Here is a 22,922-nt window from a genome sequence, read left to right as displayed (position 1 = left end):
ATTCCACCATCTCTCAGCAAGCACATTATTAGGAGGCAAAGAAATACAGAAGATCAGTTATCCACGTACTCTAGCAGTGTAATGGAAGCCACTAGAAATAACCAGAGGAAATAACGTAATGAATTGGCAAACAGACAGCTGGATTCACTATTATTCCTCATTTGGCCATTAAACCTCTACAGACCAAGCTGAAAACTCACATATTTTTTTCCACCCTAGCATATGAATGTAAGGGAAGGAAATCCAGCAAAGGCACAGAATAACATGCAAGTATCCCTTGAAAGCAAATGCCCCTTGAAAATACTAGATTATTCAATTGAATTGATTGTCAGACTCTCTACTAAACTTGGGCATTTGTTGTCAACTTTTATCTCCAAAGCTATCCAAAAAAAGAAGATGGAAATATCTGGGATATGTGTTAAGAATGAAGCCAGAGCATCTGTGCTGGTAGGCATGTTATTGGGCAGCTGTAGGGAACTGTAAAGAGTTGGTTGAAGAAACCTGCCAAGGAACGTGAATAGAGGGAAAACTTACAAGACTCAACAGCACAGAGGATATGCAAACAGTGACAGAACACAGACAGTGGTAGCTGAGCCCAGCTGATAACCAGGGATAGCTGATAAAGGCCATCTGATGGCACAGAAAAGGAGTTGAGATTCAGAAGCAGATTTCTTATCTTGTTTTGAGAAGATTTATATCCATGCTTTACAGTCCACATACATGCTCCTTCTGGGCTGTGACTTATTAATACCTCAAAGAGCAAAACAATCTGTAAACCTACAATAATCTTTTTCCTCAAGGTTGCTTGTTGCTTATAGGATCTCTTCTGTCCTGCCATTTCCTTTGAAAAGTGTCTTAGTAGTAGCTAGTGCAGTTAAAATACAAGGCTCAAATCAGTTTAAACTTGTCCTTTCAGTGTGGTTTTAGTACAGGTAAAGATGTTCCCACTTTCCCCCCCTCAATCTAGCTAATGGCAGTGAACAGTGCTAAGATGTGGGGAGATTTCTGTGACAAGGAGAGGGAGATGCTCAAATAAAAGCTGTTCCAAGAGCACAGATGGTGCAAGAAAAAGCCTGAACGATAAAATAAGAGAAAATAGTAGCTAATAGCAGAGAAAAGTCATGATGATGGCAGTATATATTTCTAGGAGCTAATATGCAGCTTGTCACACCACCTAAAAAGATCATAGGTTAGCAAGTATGAGAACCACAGTGCAATAATGACGTTGCACATTCCACCCAAAACAGAATTCAAATTCGAATTTTATTTTCATTTCAATACATGAATACGTTCATTGAAGGCTAAAGGACTATGCTCTAACTACAAAAGATGCATATAAGTTCAAATATTAAAAAAAAAACCAAAAAAAACCCACACCCCTATTTCAGTGCTGGGATCCAAAAGTAATCAGGGAGAGTCGGAGAAAAACATGCCCACTCAGAGGCAGGAAGGAAAAGACCTTGAAGAGAATGAGGAAAGGGGAGAGGGAGAGAACGCAGATCCCAAAAGCAGGAAGAAGTCTGCAAACTGCACTACAATGACAACATTGTAATTTGCTCGTATTGGCTTTGTTACAACATGTGAAATGATGTTCAGATACAGCTAGAGCAAAACACATCCTGCTACAAATAAAGGAAATCTTTAATTTCCACAGGAAAAGGTCAAAATATAGGAAACACATCAAACACACAAAAACATCCATTGTCTGCTGGACTACATACAGTCAGAATATATCAAGTCTTATTATTACCATTACTTCATTTGAATTACAATAGCCCCTACAGTCCAGTGAGTAACTTCCAAAGGTTCGATCACTGCTTCAGAGGATTCCGAATCTAAGACAGCACACACAAGAGGGCTGGGAGAATATTAAAGCTTACCCTTTCAAAAAGCAAGTATCGGCTTCCTCCACTAGCACTCTAACTAGCCAAAAAATAAGAAATATCTAGTCCATGATTTATATTATCCCAAGCTTGGGGAAAATCGCTTATCTATTCATAAATGCTTCCCTCTAAAGAACAGCATATGAGGGAATGAGAACTGACTCAAATTCTAATAAGGTCCCACCGAATAGATTTGCACTCCCATCATGTGCAGTACCACGCGTGGTCATGGAACTGAAACATCAGATACACACATCTCTCATGTGCTCAGACTAAAGAAGAGCAAGAGACTAATCAGCAGGCGGGGAATATGCTTTCCGGAAGGGCTCCATTTCATGGGGCTCCACTAAGTGGACATCTGCAGCTGCAACACACACTTCCACATTCTCTTGTAGTCTGCAAAATGGGAAAGATGATGCTGGCTTACAGATAGCAATCACATTGACTAACTGCTTCTGGCAGTTGTGCTCATACAGAAGGAGAGATGTTAAAAAACTGCCCTGCAAATGAAATTGAAAGCCCAAAACGTGCTGCAATGCAAGCAAGTTTTATGAGCGTTTCCTTCACTACACAACATTTGAGGAGTATGTACTAAGTCTAAGTATGTACGTAAGTCTTTCCAAATTTGACTTGAGAGTTATACAAGACCAAAAATCCTGAAAACATGTATAAAGAACTTGAACTCTTTAGAGGAGTCCAACTGTCATAGCATTCCTTTCCTTCTCTCTTTCACTTCAATGGCCTTTATATGCATATCATTTAAAGATAGTATTTTAGCAGAGCTCCTAGTGAGAGCAGGGAGCACAAGTTATGCACATGATGCTTCTCTGCTACACCATGAATTTACAGCTGAAATGCTAGGTGAGAACAAACATCAGTCAGCTGGATTTAACTTTTCTTCTGCAGTCTCTGTTCTCTGGGAGCTTTTCAGAGGCAGTATGCAAACAAGCAGCTTATGGATGGAAAAGAAAGCCATAGTCATAAATATTATCCCTGTTACTGTTTGTGTTACTATGGTGCCTGAGTAACACAGGCCATTCTGTTAAGCACTATACGAACAAAAGAAAAAGCAAAAAAAGCAAAAAAAAAAAAAAGCAAAAAAAAAAAAAGAAACTGGGATAATATTGGCCAGAATGAAGAGCGGTGATCTCACCATAACAGCAGCTTATCTGTCAATAAACCCCTGTAAACACCACCATAGAAGAAAGTTTTTAGAAGGGATTTGAAGGAGGATGATCAGCAGCTCTGTGCCTCTTAATGAGAAAAAGCATAAAAGAAAAGTGTTTAAAATTTTAAACAGGTTATGGTGTTTGGCAATTGGAGGCAGGAATAAACATTTTAATAATGCTAGAGATGCGATAGGTGTGGGAGAATAAAGAGCCTTGAAAGCAAATACCTTACATTTAATGTGACAGTTTAGATAGAGCTAGTTGATGGAGTCAAGGAAAGAAGTGACAATGGTCAAAATGAGAGCTCGGAAATCGTATTTAGAATAGCAATCATCATTGACATGAATGGGTCAAAACTGCATTGCCAAGGCTAGGAAAAAGGTTGCTGGCATAATCAAGGGATATGAAAGAAAGAAGTAGGAGAATGGCTGGCAGGGGAAACTAAGGGCTCCATTTTAGCTATTTTGAGCTTCAGCAGGTGCACAGACAGACCCAAGGAGATAGCAGATAGGCCAAGATCTTACTTTGATCACAGAAGCAGTAAAATACTTCTGGATCTCGTCAGCACAGGGAAGGCATACGCACTTATCCTTACAAATTAGATCTTTAGAAGATGAGATTCTGAGAGAGAACATGAGGCCAGAAAGAGCAAAGCCTTTACAGACTATGGATGCAAATTGGGATGATCAAACAGACTGATCAGACAGACCAAAATAGCACTAAGATTCAGGAAGCACAAGAAATGAGTTCAGCGTATTCTATGTACTACATAAAAGCCACGACAACAAACATGGCAAACAAAATACCAGTTGTTGATCCTGAGCCTTACCATTTCTGTGTGTGTGCGCGTGCATGTGTATGCGCGCACATATGCATGTGTGTTAAAAAGTAGAGAGAAACTAGAACCTCAACTAAGAGGCTGCTAATTCTTGACTGACAAGGGAATCTAGTAACCACACAGGAAAAAGTGCACTAGCCTGACAAAACTACTGACTGGAGACAATGCACACAGCTTGTCAATATTTAAACTACATCTTCTAAATAGATTAGTAAAGAAAAACAAACACAGGAAAGTCTCTAGTGTCACTTGCCAGCTTCCTACATCCTAGAGCTCTCTGCTGGGCTTTATGCCAAGACAGTTTTTGGTGGATTGATTCCTCTAGACAAAAGAAATAAATTCATGCTTATCCTATTGGACCTCACTATGACATTTACTACCATCAGTTATCACTACTCTCATATCTTCTAGAAAACTGCAGGGCTGAATGGAAATGCCTGAAATATTTTGAGATCTTTCAATCCACATGAATCCAGACAGCCACCATGAGTAACGTTCTCCTCTACTTCTAACACCCTCACCTGAAGGGTATCACAAAGTTCACTCCTTTCCTACCCCCTGTTAAGAATCTGTTAAACCCTACCAAACAATTCTCTTTTATGCTAAAGGCTAATGACACAGTATAACTCAAGACCCTACCAACCTGCAGACATCCTCAGGTTTTTTTCATAATTTTTTTCTGTCATAAAAGAGTCTGTTTTCAATTTTTTAAATGACTGATGAAAATCATCACACGGATGAAGATGATGGGGAGAGATACAAGACACAGCAATGATGAGGAAAAAAAAACAAACAAAAAAACTCTCTCTCTTCTTTGGAAGTTCCCAGAATACCAAGTACCTCAGCTGTCAGATAATTAAAACCTCTCAGGCAATCTCATGGACTTTGCATTACAAACCCAATATAATCAGACAATACAGAAAAGGCTGAGGACTTGATGCTTTTTTCCCCCTTAGTCTTCACAGGCAGACTCTGCTCACAGACCTCTTTTTGTATCAGAATAGTTTGGGAAGGAGAAGTGCAGCCAGCAGAGTGGGAGCAACAGGTTATGACTTCTTATAGAAGCTGAATGTTTTCAAGCCCATGGGACCAGGTGGAACATATCTAAAGGGGCTGAAAGACTCAGCTGATTGACAGTAATACCAGCATTACCATTAATGAAAATTCATCATGATCAGGTCACAGATGACTCAGAAAAGGCGAGCATCACACTGATCTTCAAGAAAAGTAAGGAAGACCCAAAGAACAGTCTCATTTGAAGCTGTGGAAATCATGGAGCACATAGTCTTGGAAACCATTTCCAAATGCATAAAGAACAAGAAGCTAATGAGAAAAAAATCAGCTCTGAATTATTAAGCATAAATCATGCTGAGCCAACCTGATTGTCTTCTATGCTCAAATGACTGGTTAGGTGGAGAAGGGGAGAATGGTGGATGTAATCTATCTAGATTTTACTAAGGTTTTTGAAAGCTGAGAAAGCATGGGCTGGAAGAACAGACTGCTAGGTAGGCTGAAAATAGGCTGGACCACTGGGGTCAGAGTACTGTTCAATGTACCAGACCAGCTCAGTGTCTGGCTGGATGTCAGAAATAAGCAAGGTATGCCAAGGATTCATACTGGGTCCATAGCGTTTAACGCTCGGACAATAGTGTTGAGAATCCAGAAAAGTTTTGCATTTGGAGTGGAAAAAACCATGCACCAGTACACAAGTACACGCTGGAAACTAACAGGGTTGAGTTTCAGCCCTGCAAAAAAGAACTTGTTGGACATAGCAGACACCAAGCTGAACAGGAGCCAAAAACATTCACTCACTATGAGTAAGGCAAACTACGTACTGGAGTGCACCAGAAGGAGCACGGCCAGCAGACCAAGGGGAGTTCTTATCCCCTTCTACTTGGTGCTAGTGAAGCATCAGGCATCTGTGCCCAGTTCCAGTTCAAGGCTGATATGAAGAATTTGAGAACATCCAGTGGATGGGCCACAGTGCAGGGCTGCAAATATAGTCACAGGCTTAGAGCATGTGATTTGCAAGGAGTGGCTGAGGGAGCTCGGCTTCTGTAGTTAGCGAAGAGGAGGCTAAAGGATGTTAGAAGGGATACAAACATGACAATCCACACTCTTCTTGGCAGTAGCTGATGATATAACAAGCTTCTGTGGCTTCCGAGCTTCCAACATGACACCAGGAAAAAAAACTTTCCGACTAGGAAGGTAGGTAGTGCAGCACAGGAACAGGTTACCCAGAGAGCACATGGAGTCGCCATCACCAGCAAAGTTTCAAGAGTTGGCCCAACAAAGCCATGGCCCATCTGTTCAAGTGTTGTTAATAGCTCCCCTTCCAGCAGAATGTCATACTAGAGGATGTCCCAAGATCCCTTCCAATCAACACTTCTACATTTCTGTGAAATAGATGTCAAATAATCAGGCCAATAAAGCATAAATCTGCTTGTGCTGCTCATGAGCTTTTTGTAGTTCAAGTAGCTTCTTTGGAGTTCTTGACAGCACATTGCAAATTAGTGTCTTTAAGCTGCTTAATTTATGCCAGAGGATCAACACATTCCCCAGGCAACCCTCCCTGCACCCAACAAAGTGTAGACAGCTAATATAAAAATCACTTTTGCCTCCTTTCTTTTTGTTGATGCTGAACTTTGCCTTGCTGAATCTAACAACCAGGCAAAATATCTCCAACTGTTTACAAAGAAATTAACAAAAAATACAGTACAAACTCCATCTGCATAAGGCCTCCAAAAATTTGTGCTGATTTACCCTGAAGACTTTTTTTTGTGTAGGTGATGATAGGAAACAGGGGCAGAGATCAAAGCAGAGAGCGTGTCTCCCTTTCTATATATCTAGTACTCTGTGGAGTTGCCACAAAAGGGGTTTTGCAGTCCTGAATAAACATTGCACAGCATTTGAAAGCCAGGCTCTTCATTCTGTGCCTCCTTCCAGCCCAGATCTATAAGTTCACCACCCACAGAAGAAAAAATCCAAGACCCTCTACATGCAGCTGCTCTATATGCCTGTAGTAAAACTGCTGACATCTTAACTCTCATGTAAACAGCTGTATATTTCAGTTCTTTCTCCCATAGGCATAATAAGTATTACTAAGACTAGGGCAGGCGGCAGACTTTTAGAAGGCACTAGATATATCTATGGTAGGTTTGAACAGATTTTTAGCCTGCTGCAGTAAGGCACTAAAATATAATAGCCTCTTAACTGACACATTGTTATCAGTCTTATTATGACTTTCTTCATGCCTGTCAGTGGATTATGGTAATTTTTTTTTTAAGTCATGGGTATAATCAAAATAGAAGACTGAGCTACTGACAGATCAGGAGAGATATAACTGCTCACATACCGTCATGAAATTCTAACACAGGCAGGAACCTCAGCATCTCTCCTCCCACTCTCTCCTCTTAGTAAAACTAAGCAACTTTCGGAACAACAGGTTCCCTTTCTACATCAAGCAATGAAACAAAGTCCAGGGCTTTCCCTCAAATAAATACAGCATTCAGCACAGGCGATTTTCTTCTAGAAAGCTGATATGGTAAAAAGACCTTGCAGGTTTGCTTGATATTGCCTGCCACCATTTAGAAATGGTCTTGTGATCACTACTGTAAACTAATCTTCAAAATCTACCTGTCCAAAACACTTGCTCTGTTTATTTCTGATGATTTGGTCAAATCAAACCATTACATAGCACAGCAAAAAGCTCAAAGTAAGGTTGAAATACCACTTTCTCATTCAAGCAAGCAAGCTGCATTTATCTTACTCTCCAAAGTCCCAAAGAATAGCTTTGCACAGACATTATACAGTGTCTCAGAGTGGCCAGGACTGTAAACACGTGCACAGGGTGTGCAGTGTGTGTGAACAGGCATACATTACATGCAACAGATACAATCACACTACAGTTCTTTGGTTGCATCATACCTGGGGGCATTTTTTATTTTCCTCAAGCTTTGTGGGGTCCTATAAAAGTAGATAAAAGTACACAGAAGAGTCCAGCATGCTACAGCTATATCCTACAGAGCATAAAACTGTAGCATTTTAAAGCAGGAGTGCTAACGTAATTCCTACTGAACTTGTAAGGTGGGCAGATTAACCACTGTGAAAGGTGAATCTACGCATTGAGCTTGACAGTAGACAAAATATTACATTAAAGCAGTTCACATCAGCTCTCCTATAAGACTGAGAAAGTAGAGGAACTTTCACTTTCCATTCTGTTCAGCATCACCTTGTGTGCCAGCTGCAGTGGTGGTCAGTGTCCCAGTGCATCTCTTAAAAGTGCAGTGACCAGTAATGTATTTCACATTGGCTACTAAAAAATGAGATTATATTAATCACAGCTGATGTGAACTTGAAAGACTGCTCTAGAAGAAAAAGAACTGACTGAAGAATGCAAGACTGAAGTCTTGCCTACCAGGTTACCTACTGGACACTAACCTGATGGACAGTAAAGAAACCAAATAAACCCAGATAGCAGACCGGCAGCCATGTGTTATCTCGCCAGCATTCACTGTCACCAATAGTACAAGAGAAAAAGTGAACAAATTAAACAGCAATACAGGAAAATAACACATCCTACTGCCTAAGAAAACAGCAGCAAGTTCTTGATGAAGTTCGCAGGAACGTTACCACAGCACGGACTTCGCTCATATGCCCTTTGTGTATAAGAATATATTGTTAATGTCCTGAAGCCTGATCTGATGGTGAGGGGCATTTCTTCAATAAAATAATTTATTTTGTTCTCATGAATATGTGGGATATCAGAATGCTCAGAAGTACACTACCTGGCATTGTAAAAGCGTATCTTATAAACAACATATGCACAAAGCAAGAGCAGCCTTTCCTGAACCCAGCTGTATCACAGCCTGTAAAGTTGCCTTTTATATTTGACTATTTGTAGACTTTTGCTTCTCCTTTCCCCACTTGTTTTTATTCTGCATCAGTTAGACTGCTACAAAGGCTGTGTTCACAAACAAGTCTGGGCAAGTGAGCTAAGGATTTAATCTTGACACAAAATAATATAGACATGTACTAAAATTTAAGTGCTGCCTGATAGCATATTCGCATTATCTGCAATGGTGCAAATCATACCCGAACTTCTTTATACAGGAAGGAAAAAACATTTAAAAAATCCAAACTTGTTTTCTATTGTGTGCAAGATGAGAAAAGTTTCATTTTTTCAAAATCTGTTTAAGTTCTTGGCTACTTAAGTGACCATGGTATTACTATTCAAGTGCAAAAGCAACAATAAGAATTCCACAACACTTCATGGGTCATGGTATCAGATCCAAAGCCTATTAACGTAAAGGTGAAATATTATCTTCTCATTGACTTCAAAGGATTTTGGCTCAAGCTTATAGCAAAAGACATGAAGTGAAGCATTGCAAAAACGCTTGAAATAAGCTAAAACACTTCAAGATTAAAGAGAAATCATTATATGACACTGGATGTCCAGCAATTACTGGTTACCAATCTAACATTGTAGTATTTAATGCTATTTTCCTCAGCTCCTATTCTACAATGACCTGGGGTTATCTGTAATAAAAATTCCAGTAAGACATTTCACCCCGCTTTTGCAAATCCTTAATCTTTCCTCCATATTTGTTAGTCTTCCCCATCATCCCTCCTTTTTAACAGCATACCAATTCTGGAATCTGCTGAATCAAGCTTAGACACAAACAAGTCAAAAGGTAACCCGAGGGCAGAAAGCACTGAATCAAGCGGAATCTGAACCATTTTCTAAATAAGAGTGATATGATGTTGACTTTTGCAGCTCAACGACAGGCACTCCTAACAGTACAACAATGGGATTTGAACTACACAAATAAACAAGAACCTTCTATTAAAATCTGTCCATTCATGAGTCTCAGAATTTATGCTATTCTCTGGATGTGACCTGTTTATTTCATTTACATATCCTGAAGCACACTGGGAGCAAAAAGGATTTTAACAAATTATAAAAGTGGGAACTCCTCAAACCTGCAGAACAATGTTTAAATGAAACTTTCATATGCATTATTAGTATTTCACTAATTATTATCATGTAGAAATTTTCACCTGATCTTTGTTCCCATCTTCTGAGAAAGGCAAGAAAAAAGGAACAATAGAAAATTTCTGTAAATACGGGTCTTACAAAGAAGGTAGACTCTCACCTCTAGATCTGCTTCTCTGGAGTTAAGATGTGTGTTGTTCAATAATCATTTATCACTAAAGTATCCGCTTCATTCTGGAGCCAAATTATAACTTATCAGCACTACATAACATGAATTCTAAGTAGCATTAATGAAAGTCTCTTAAAAATACGATTTCCAGTAAGTCAGTGATAGGTTCTGAGGGCTTTTTTTGTTTGCTTGTTTTACGTTCTTTGTAAATAGGAAAACCTATTCAAACTGGAAGATACATCTTCAAAACTCATATCAACGCTCACCTTTTGTTAATGCAATAAAATTCCATCTAATTAATGTATGATAGTAATAAATTTATGTTATTGATACTAGAGATTAGTAGATGCACAGCGGTGATGGGTGAGGTACCAATATAAGAAAGCATTGCTCTTCTAACTGAAAGCCATGCCAAATGCCAAAATTACGAAGTACTGAGATCTGGGATTGCCAGGGATGCTGTAGTCTTATGTGCCACACTATACCACATACCGCTTGAATGCTCTGATGTGGTCACACTGTCCCCACATCTTTTAATTACCCTTTTCAGCCATGCACTTCAATCCATTTGTTTTCATGGACTAAAGTACAATGGGATGCCAGCCAGACTGATTAGCAAGAAAGTACTACTACTGCTTAACAATGCAGTAAAAATAACAATATTTTAAATCTGCTTTCCCTGTGAGGTATTCTCTGCCTTCCTAGAGGTAGGTTTCCTGCAGGCATCTGCTCATTTAGGTCCTGGAAGGTTTAGCTGACTGCATAGCATATACTTCTGGGTTATATTTCTCATCATCAGAGCAAAAAAACCTTTTGATCAAAAAAACTCACTGTAAACTGTCCCCTTTAAGGATAAATGGTCACATGTTAACATCTTTTAAATTCCCTGAAACAGAAGCTTGTTTTGTCCTCTCCTCTGCTGCTATCCCATAATATTCTGCTTGTAAAACTGGCACACAATAGGCAATCTGCTTTCTGCTGATTTGGGTCCAGTAAAGGAACAAAAGCTAGCAGAAGGACCTGAGTGGTGGAAGGCCTATGAACAAAACCTGGACTCCTTGATATCAATTGTAGCTTGACTGGTGTCTTCAGGGGATCCAGGATTCACTCTTAAGGGTTTTTTTTTTTTTTTTCCCTCTTAAGATTCAAGAACACAAGATTATTCAGCTTTGAAAGCCACAAGACAGGGACATGGCACTAGGGAGACTTATTCTTTCTATTGTTTTCCCTGTACAATGCACCTAAATAACAAGTGTCACATGCCACTTACTGGAATTGAATCGATTATATCAGATTGCTATGTTGTCTTCAAACACATGAAGCCCAATAAGGAGCATTTGGTTTATTGTTCATCCTTTTCAAAGAACATAATCTTATGGGAAAAAGATGATCAAAATAGAACTCTATGTTACAGTCTGTATGAAAGGCTTCTGCTCCAAAAACAGTAAGTACAACTGTCTCTCATTGTGGGGGAATCTCGTGCCAACATAGGCTACTGCTGATTAGTGAGCAAATGCAGAATGAACCACCTGTATGCCACACAACACAATTCTGTACATTACCACTTTTAAAGACCCAGGTGTATCAGGACACAGATAGCGCTTTATAAAAATAATCACCACCACCACCAGGGCAACTTATTGCATTTCACCTCAATTATGCAATATAGGCAAATCACAGAGACTGAATTTCATGATAGCAATAATTCTTTTGCACCAAATCCACAGCACTGCAATAACAGTAAAAGTAAATATCAATTCATATCATAGTCTCATGACCCTGCATCATCATCTCTAAGCTGAGGAGCAGCTGAACAGTAAGAAGCCAAGATATCACACATCTTAGTCCCTATGGAGTAGGTCTCAACAGCTTTTTGGACGCCAAGGATGCTGATGGAAATGCCTACATCACTGAAAAAGACTTAAGTCTTGGGTAGTTCCCAGGCTCCTGTGACAGCTGGCACAACTTCAGCCTCTTAAGGTTCTTTAAAACTCCATACTTAGAAAGAAGAAGAGTAAGCCTGCAATCTCTTCTTTCTAAAGCTGATCCCCTGTACAAACAATACCTATGCTATGGCCTAGCAGGAGATCACTTTCCTTCCAACTGTACTTACTAGACTGCACCAAGATGGTTTCTCAGCAATTTTGGGCAGGGAAGGTCATACAGCTATTTATCATACACAGTTTAAGTGCCTCAGCCAGATGGACATATCTTGCTTTCCTGCACAAAGTCCAACCCTTTACAGAGTCTTTTTCCCTAGTCATTTCCATCTTCTTGTTGTTTTCAAATACAAAGGATTGATCCTTCCTAAAGCAACTCCTTAGACACATGCATATTCTCATGTTCAAATTTATACTCATATTTGAATCCTACAAGGGACCATTATGAAAATGAAGTGTCATAAAAATTATTAGCTAGAAAAAATAAAAATCTAACAGACTAGTTTGGCACTTACAGGATAAACGATTGCTCCATATTGTGGAAATTTTGTGATCACCACCTCTGACTGCAAGACCAGTGCAAATTTGCAAAGACAAATTTTTAAAATATGTCTCCTCTTCCAACTCATTCAGAGGAGGGAAAAAGAAAAAACACTATTCGGAAAAAAAAATCATCTTAATGTGCCACCGAGAAGTCAAATGGACTAAGAAAGCATTATATTTCAGAAAATCCTCTGGCGAAGACTGAGATCATGTCTAGTTTTTTTAAATTCTTTTAATTAAAAAAAATTGTTTCTGTATTGAAACCATTTTCTCTAACAGCCAAGGGACGGGAAACTTTCTTCACTCAAGCAGAACCATTAGCCTGTTAAAAACAACTATGTAATTTCAAATAGTAATTGGAACACGTTAGGATCACAAGCTCCTACACTTATGCAGGAAAAATCAACTGCTCGAGTACACAATGGAGAACAGCTGGCTAGATATCAGTTCTGCAGGAACAATCTAGTGCTTACATTGGATCACAAACATGAATGCAGTAATAAGTTTGTTTCAATACCATTAGAAACACAGATGTTCTGTTTGTAGGCAAAAACATAAATATAGACTGAAAAGTAAGTGAAGTAACTTCTGCTCTGTTCTGCACAGGTCAGCATGTGAGGCCTCGGCCAAGTTATGGATTCACATCTGGGCACCACATTCCACCAAAAACATAGACCATCTGGAGAGAGTCCAGAGAAGAATGACAAGAATGATCAGGGATCTCAAAAATATCAGGTATAAGGAAAGGAAAAACAGGACAGGGTAGCTTAAAGAGAAGAGCCCCTAATGGAAATGTAGTAAGAGTCCTGCTGGATTATAAAGGGCTGCTGCAAAGAGGAAGCGAGTAATTTGTTCTGCCTGTCCACTGCGGACTTGCTGCTTTACCTACAGCAAGAAAGATCTGTGTTAGGTATTAGAAAAAGTTTTCCATTAGTAAGGATAGCAACAGACTGAAATAGGTTGCCTGTGATGTAGGAAATCTTTACTGTTGGAGGTGCTTAAGAACATTAGACCCATCAGGAACTACATCACTGTAAGTCGATCCTGTTTCAGAACACAGTACAGACTCAGAAAACTTCTTGTGATCTGAGAGTATTTCTTGATACTCTCCATATTCTCTTTCTTTTCAGTTTTTTGCAGCATGTAACTGTTGCCCTTTTCAGTCCATCTCCACTTTCAGATCTAGGATAGCCCAAGTGCTCATTCACACACTACAACCAGTGTGTGCAGAACTGCGAGGCTTGAGAAACACTGAAAAACAATGCCTAATATTAAATTGAAAAACCTTTAAAAAATCCTATAGAAAATACTTGAATTTGTGAGAAGAAAGTAGTCTAAAGGAATAAAGTAATAGCTTATGAAGTGTGATCCATTGTACAACTTCTTTGGGGTTGGTAAAAGCTTGAGAAGCTTCTTATTAAACCAAAGCTATGCATTATTGCAGCTGAGAAGCAATACATCAAAGTTGTCAAGCTATCCAGTGTACTGCACTTTATTTCTTGCTTTCAAAAAATTTGAAAGCCTATGTAAATTATAGGAAGACATACGTATCATCTGGCACCTGACACACATTCATGCACATACTAATTGTGTTTAGGAGCTGAAATAAAGGTAATTAAGAAACAAAGTTCAAAAATGACAAAGAAAGAACAGTAATATTTGCCTGCCTTATCCTTCTCTATGTTCACTTGCTGAGTAATCACAGTATACTAAATAAAAAACCTTATTCTCTCTTCTCAGAAAGATTTACGAATCTTTTTTCCATCCCTTACACATGGATTAGCAACAACTGTATTATTTATTTGTGGGAGGAGGAGATGGTAGATAAAAGGGAGTTAATGAAAAGGGGTTATTAATGTGTAGCATAGCAGCATTCATGAGTATGCAGCGAATGGGGCAGATACTTCAGTAATGGATAAAAGAATTACTCAAAGCATTGCATACTGGTAAGAAGTCTCTGGGGTCTTTCTCTTTAGAAAAATAGCTTTTGTAGCACTGTACTGATTAAATTCTTCGCTTCATTCTGTTATTTATTTACCAGTAGAAACGGACAACGAACAGGATACCTACAGGCTCCAGTTGGTATGGACATAATGCAACTACACAGGACAAAGTTAATCAATATTACAGTTAGATTGCTACTTACAATTATTTTATTTAAAAACCTTGCAACATTATATTTCAAGCTTTTCTCATCTTTTTAATATTGTAAGATGTATGTGTCCAGTTGAATGAACAGTCCCAATTAATCTGAAATCTTATAGGCCTATTTGTGCAAGCACAGAATTACCCAGGTTAGAAAAGGCCGGAAGGTTAGGACTGAAATATTCTTGCTCGGTCTTCGAGATTAATTTTGCAATGAGATAACAATTCACAATGAACTGTGCTACCAGCATCTGGGACTTCCTTATGGATATGTTTGACTCTTTCCCAACAAGAGTAGATGAATGGTAATTTACATCTCAATCTCACTGAATTCAAAGGATGAATGTGCCATTTGTTTTGCATGCCTGTGCCAACCTACAGTGTAAGCAATTAGCTTATTCCACTGCTGGAACAAACATACAAGCAGCACAAGTGGAATCCTACACAGGATAGTAAAATCATGCCTATACCTCAGCTAGCCCTTCTCAAATCCAGCATATTAGCACAAAGCTACTCTCTGTGCTAAAATGCCAGAGCATGAATACATGCCTCATTCTCTTCTGCAGAAGACATGATGCTTCCTCTGGTTTAATGGGTGAGAAAACAGCAGGTATGGTAAAAGTTGTCTGTCCCCAAGACTTGGTAGCAGCGGTGACAGAGAATAGAACACACCCATAGCTCCGTTGCCCTCGTTCAGACTACTGTTTGGTGACTGTATTCAGACTGGGTCAGACTGTAAGAGGTCATTTACTTCCCTCTTCCATAAGCATAAAAGAATGGGCAAGGCACTCACTTTCCTTACACTAAGGAATTCCCAAATTCACAAAGTTGTGGTTGAATAAACCACATCCCTCTGCTGCCTGTATTTGCCCTCTATTACCATTCCAGCCCAGTTGAATGGGTTGCAATTCACTGTTAGGCTAGCACTGAACTGTCCAAATACATGAAGTGTAACACCCCCACACACACTTAAAAACCCTAGAGAATTATTCTTTCCTGCATTTAAAACAATGAACCACCCATGACATGGGCAATGAATCCAGCCTGGAGTGTTTGCCTATGGTAGTGAATATATAACTAACGAACTGAAGATTAGTTCAGTTAGTGAAATAGTTAGTGAAATAGTAGCACAATGACATAAGATATAAAGTACTATGAGAGTACTAACTTCTACTAAAGATACATTTAAGAAATTTGGGAATAAGCCCCAAAACTGAAGGTCAAAACATCTTTGACTCTAGATATCAAAACTAATACGCAGTTCATTCATCACTAGCACACAATACATGATTACTGTCCTAAACCTCCAGTAAGTGCTGTGACAGGTCAGTAGTCCAGCAGGACCCAGCCTAAGGCAAAAGACATCAGGTGTTGCATTCGCCCATTTGTTACTAGATAGCAAAGCATGTGCAATCCACTCATGAAAACCTCTACCAACTGAAGAGACTTTCTGGACAGGATACCAGACTAAATTGCATCAGTTTTATACAGCTGAAATGCCACTGACCTCATTAGACTGTTCCTTGATTTACACCAGCATTGATGAAAACCAGGGTGTTAGAGCTTTGATTGTATCAGAATTCTGCTGGCTGCCACTGATTTTGGAAAGAAAACATTCAGCCACTTTACTGACATTTAGGACCATTGAGAGGCAGTTTGACTTTTGCTATAATTTAGAATAGCACCAGGCTGGTTTTAAATTACATTTTGATGTAATGGTACTTAACCAGTTTTTCCTGCAGCCATGTATTGCCGACACTCGATGAAACACTAGTAATACTTTATTTCTTCAGCCGAAGCATTACATGCCTCTTCAGCTTTCTCACACCAACTGTGGGACAACCTGCCTGAATATTCTTTTCTATCTGGAAAATCCTCAGAGGCTTAATGTTCTTCTGAAGGACATTATATGTCCCCCAAAATACTGCCTTGTGCATCTTTAATGCTGCTGTCATTGAGATGCCGACCAAGCAGGGCTTTGTTTGTTTTGCCTTTTTCAGAATGAAGTTTAGGGAGCTTTCCTGCCTCAGCTATGGGTAATTACGCTAAAGCTGGAAGCTTTTTTTTTTTTTTTTTTTTTTTTTTTTTAAGTCAAGAATTAGGAACACCATGCCTCTGAGTGAGTTGTCATGTTATCTGCACCAAACCAGATGTGAACTTAGAGGTGTATTCTGGAACGCTATGCTTACTGCAGATATTTTCTCACATACAGAAGCATAAGATGGTGATATGATGCAAGGGGGAACAATATGAATTTATAATGATCTAAACCCAGACCTTCTGTAACTGTGCCAAAAAAAGTGGAAACAATGCTGTAAAATCCAGGTGGAAGATTTATATTACTATTATCCTCTAGATGATTCCTACAGTTGGATAAAAAAGCCAATATATAAAGTGATTTTCAGCTATCACTTACTAAAATTAGTTTCAGAGAAATAGCACAGAGGACAAATACCGAAGGTCAGATTTTTTTGGTTTAACGAGTAGGTAGATAAATAGCATTTGACAAGCCATGTTCAGGAAGCCTAGGTCAATGGCACTTAAATAGCAGTGTGGGAGATGGACAAACTCAGCAGAAGCCTTAGGTGAGACTCGGTTTCTTGACCTCCTCAGCCACTTGACAGGTTACAGTGGAGGGTCTTTCTCTAGCCTGCAGAGCTTCTGGGCAAGTCAAGCTGAACAGAGTCTGGGGAAGAGAAGCACTGCTGCTTACACCTCAGTTTCTAGAAGGCACTTGCTGCAACTTGGTGATAAAGCTGCTGGGTTCACATGCCTATCCTAGAAGTCAAAGTCACGTTCAAAACTTCCAATTGTCTTTCCCAACACATGCTCTTCTGGCCTGGCCTGCCTCCTCCTTTCATGTTAGTGACTCCCTGCCACGCCATGCAAGGAGAGCTGGGCATTTGCTGGCTTCTAACGGGTGCCACCGAGGTCAATGGGAGACTTCCAGGATAGATATGAAATTAATCCAACTATGTGTGGTGGATGATACAGTCCAGTATCTCAGCCTCTGTAAAACCTGCTGTCAAGACCCATTTATAGCTTAAGTCTCAAAACAGACAAAGGAAGTGAGAGAACTCGGGACTGCTTTGAGTCTTGGCCAGAAACAGCCATATCAGTACTGCAGGCATTACATGCGTCTACGTGTATTTGAGCAGAACGAGGAGGGGCTAAACCAACGTCTCTCAAGTCGTGGAGGCAGGCTTGCAAGGGGAAAAAAAAAAAAGGAAAAAGAAAAAAAAAGAAAAAAATCCCACTAAAATCATTAGTCTACATTTTCTGTCATGTCTGTGCTCAACATGTTTCTTTCCCTCCTCAGAGGAATTTAGAACAGCAACCTAAAAACTTTTGTGTCAGCAGCAAACAATTATAAAGGTTCAGCTAGGCTCTGACCTGGTCCCATCACCATGAGAGACATTTCTATGCAAGAGAAAAAAGAGCATAGATAATAGAGAGGAAACTCTAGCTGCCATCACTATCGTTTAACTTGTTGAAGTCACTTCACTAGCACCAGGGCAGATCATGTAAATTACCTGCCCTGGCCCTAGTGAGTTTGGCCCCTTGAGTTTTCACATCTGGTATAATCACTAACTTGATTAATCGTGTGGCAGTGGCTCATGCACTGTTCACTCAGAGGATAAATACAGGAAAATCAGATTATTTACTTACTTTGCTCCTTGAGGCCAAAGTTAATGTTTAATGCATATTACTAGTTCATTCATAAAACTAACACCTGACTGACTGTGGCAAGTTACAGGTGCCCTTGAGCCTTCTGAATAGTCATAGTATGCTCCTGACCTGGTTTATTTCTACTTCTTTCAGCAACAGTGAATCAAGTTTCATTATCAACTGAAAATACCTGGTGTCATCCTCTGATCTCAAAGATTGGACAGTCCATACTCCCTTCATAATCATTTACTTTATAGCATTTCTGCAAAGTTTGTAGCTCTGTCTCCTCTGATTCTAAGGTATGTTTTGATATTTGGTAATCCATCTAAAGTCCCAGCTTTTCAAGTCAGGTGACTTCATGAGAAACCACTACTCCTAAACTTAGTTTTAAATGTTAACTTTTCACATATTAAAGTGAATTTAAAGAAAAGTTGAGAATATGAATCTTCATGGCTAAAAAATAAAAGCCAGCTAATTAAGAAACCATTAGTTATTATTTCTAAAAAGAAAACAAAAAGCAAACACACACAAATCAGTTTTGTGATCTGCAGTGGGCACAGCAGGTTCAGATTGTCAACATTAAGAACCATTTCAATTAATTCATTTTGCATTGATTTGGATCAGTACTTAAGCGTGTAGCAGAAAAAAATCAAGACTGAACATCTAACTGAATACAGCAACCTTGCAAAGAGAAGCTATGAATGAAAAGCTTAACTGGACACTTGCAAAATTAACTTGTCAGAAGTAATTACTCTATACGTGATAAACCTGGAAATGTTTCATATCAACCACAATTTAAAATACTATTTATGCTATTTCTTGGCATTTAAAGATATATTCATAATATGCTATTTACTATGCTACTACCATGCATTTTCAAATCTCTCAAGAACCTTTTGGTCCAAAGAGACAACAGATTCATTTTGTGTTCAGTTCACAAGAGGTTTAGCAGATACAGTCTACACTTTTCATTGAAGTTTTCTCATTATTCTTTCTCATATTTCTTCTCCTTAAGTCTGAGTAAAATCTTCCTGACTAAATGTAAGTCTTTGCTTTCTGCATATAACAAAATGAATTTTAAAAATAAATGACTATTAAAACCAGAATACATCCAGTAATTGGGAAAGATCAAGCGTATGTGACCACAAACTGGAGAAGCAAGACTGTGTAATTACAGGTCATCAGAATTTGCACAGCAACTACCACAGAACACAAATGGTAGATTACCCCTTTTTCATTGAAGGGGTAAACTAATTTGCATTACCTAATGCTATACACACATATACAGATATTTACAACAGAATATGCCCAGACCTAAACATCTCAGAGCACATCTTGTTGTACTGCTCCTACCCATTGTCTTTTCCTGTTACTGAAAGATTTCCAGTAGTAGTATTTAATTTCTGTCCATTTGTTTTGTGGTTTTCTCCCCCCAGCTCCCCCAACTAATGCTCAATTCCACATTTCAGGACAATTTAAGAAGGCAGACGTGATTCGGGGAAGAGGGCTCCAAGAAGAGGTTAAAACTCTTCCTCTCAGGCAGGACCCAAAAGAAATAGTAAGTTTTGCATGATTCTCGCAGTGGTATTAAAATGCTTCCTGACCTAGACAGTTCCTGTCTAATACCATGAGATAGTGGATCTAAATTGGGAAAAGGAAATCTCTTGATACACAGATGTATTTCTTTCATCCATGCATAAGATAGCTGCATATCTGTCTATTCAAAATAGCGTCTCACTGAATTTCCATCTCAGTAACACAGGAAGTAGTAATCCAAAGTATGCCCTTCATGACATACACCGCACAGCCTTCCAATATACAGTTGTGACTGCACTCCTGGCCTAGTATGAAGGTTCTTCTGTACATCCATTACCACAAAAACATATGAATTGTCTAGCGACTGGTAGAGTACCACTTCTCCACACAGTGATACTGCTCCAATAGAAAATTGCTTTCTACGCAATCACCTCACTCACATGCGCTCTAATCTACACGGTAGCACAAAAAGATAGAAAAGAAGAGAGATCAAAAGCATTGCTAGAACAAAACCCAGCAATGCCATCACGTCATTACTACTACTCAGGCTACCATGGTGAGCATCAGGAGGAGAAAGAAAAAATATTACTGGAACAGATACAAAGCAGTGCTACCATACTATATGTGCCAATAGAGAGGAAAGGGCAGAAGGAAGCCCTATAGCAAGGTCAGAAACATTGATGTCCAGAACCCCTTAGGCAAAGACATTATCTCAATTATCTAACACACACTAACTCTTTAGATTTTGCTTTAGCAGCAGTTTTGGGATCAATCCCACACACTTTATTCATGCAAACACTTGCTGAGGTCCTGAAAGTTTTGTTTGAACAAGGCCTGCAGAATCAGCCTTCTGACACAGTGCAACTACACTGTGCTGCTGCTGGCTTGTACCGAATTCCTTGTACATATTGCTACACTGGACAAAACAAAGAGGAAATATAAACTTCAAGGATTATTCAATTTATTAAAACTTAATGAGCCATTGCTCCAGTATGTGCAAAGCAAGCAACATCTCTTACATTCTGGCTTCAGACTGCAATTTACTAATCAGTTACTGAAGATGAAGCATCTCAGTCCCACAGCAGTTATTGACTGATAGGTTAACAAAAGTTTCTACAGAGAATCTGTAGAAATCTCACTTCCGTAATTGGAAGTTTAGGGGCAAATCTGAGATGATGTTAAAAAAAAAAAAACAAACTTCTCTTTCCCTTTAAAATAATAGTAAAACAGGCATTCTACTGCCAATATATTTTATACACTGGCATACAGCTTTAACATTGTTGCTGTTCACAAGACAGTACAATAATTTATACTTTTTGTAAAGATTAAAAACTGAAAACAGATGCACTTTTATGCAGTATGTAAAAAACACCACCCCAGCAGTATTCAATGGAGCCAAATTATCACACAGAAAATCTGGGATCTAAGTCACCAGTTCAAAACAAAATACAAGGAGTTCGGGGCAGAATGTTTTCATCATCTTTTTTACTAGTCAGCAGCGCGTGTAGATCCCTTCCCAGTGGGCAGCAGTTCACATCAGTCAGAATGAACTGGTGGTGTTGTGGAAAGCAATACCATAAACTACACAAGATGAAATACTTGATTAAATCTTGGTAGCAACCATTTCCACCAGGACACTACATATGCAAGTAACAAAACAAGAAAGAAGTTTGTGCTGCTTTTGTGTGTTCTATCCCACTTCCTAGAAGTCATGATCAGAATTCAAAACAATGAGCCATTTTGTATCTTCAAAAAAACCCAGCATCCCCTCCACCTAATCTGCTAAATAGTGCTACTGAATTTCTTCTGCATTTCATCTGTCACTTTGGTTTGAGATTATTCAGGTTTTACATAGGAATAAGATTTATTCCTATACAAATATATTCAAGTTGTGAAATGAATGAATAATTTCAAGGGCGTTCTCTCTTTATGCTCAGGAGGAAGCCAAGTTCACATTTTTTGGTTTCAATATCAGAAAAGTTACCAAACACATAGGTATGGCATGAGTGCAGAGGGGGAAGAGGAGGGGGAAAAAAACCAAAACCAAAACAAAAAAACCCAACATTCTTGCCACCTACTAGAAAAAAAAGGAAAAAAAAAAAAAGGAGAACATAAATTGGATATTGTTTCAGCTGCCAGAGGCACTATGAAGAGCTGAGGACAGAAGTGCTACTATATAAGTAATAAAAGTAAAATTTTTAAAGGATGTCCAAGAGTAAAGACATCTATACCCAGCAGGATAAGCGTTTCAACCTGAGTTCTTTGAGTTCAGTTGGGCAATGCATAAGGCAACATATAGCTGTATACATTTGAGGGCAAAGAAAATACAAAGTCCTGAAAAAAAAAAAAAAACACCCCTTAAAAAAAAAACCCCAACCCTAAGCAAGGGAAACAGAGGCCTACATTGCTGCATGAAAAGAAACGGTGAGACAGAGCTGCCTCGCTTCAGGATCTGGAACTTTCTTCAAACTGTTTGAGCATTTATCTTAAGTATTTTCCCTCTTTTTCTTTCATTTACATTACTGCAGTAAAAGCACAACAAAAATTAATCAGAAAGTTTCACCTGGTCAACAGTTTTCATTCACATTCTTATTTCTCCAGAGGATTAAAAGCAATTCTTGGTCCAAAAACAAGAAAGGCAGCCCCAAGCAGCACTGTTACAATGCTCTGGAGTATCATTTTCTTTTAAAATGTAACCTCTTCAACTTGGCTGCAACCTATAAATAATCCCACATTTTAAAGAAATCCCTTTATGAAAAGCAGCACCCTGATGGGATTTAACACTTGAGACTATTTTTAAAGTTTTTGATTAAAAAATGAATTTTAGACTAAACTAATGTCATTATTATAAACGAGCTTACTCTGAGTATTATGTTGCTTGACAACTCTTTCAAACAGTTCCTTGACTTATTTCATGACAGAGAAAGTCAATAATAATTGAAGGTTTTGTTGATTATTAATGTCATCTCTTAGTCAGGGAAAACACTGATGTGCATTCAGGATTTGAACGTTTGACTAAAATTTTTGCTCTTTAA

The sequence above is a fragment of the Dromaius novaehollandiae genome, chromosome 4, assembly GCF_036370855.1.
Source record: "Dromaius novaehollandiae isolate bDroNov1 chromosome 4, bDroNov1.hap1, whole genome shotgun sequence".
NCBI lineage: Eukaryota > Metazoa > Chordata > Aves > Casuariiformes > Dromaiidae > Dromaius > Dromaius novaehollandiae.
This window is presented reverse-complemented; position numbering follows the sequence as displayed.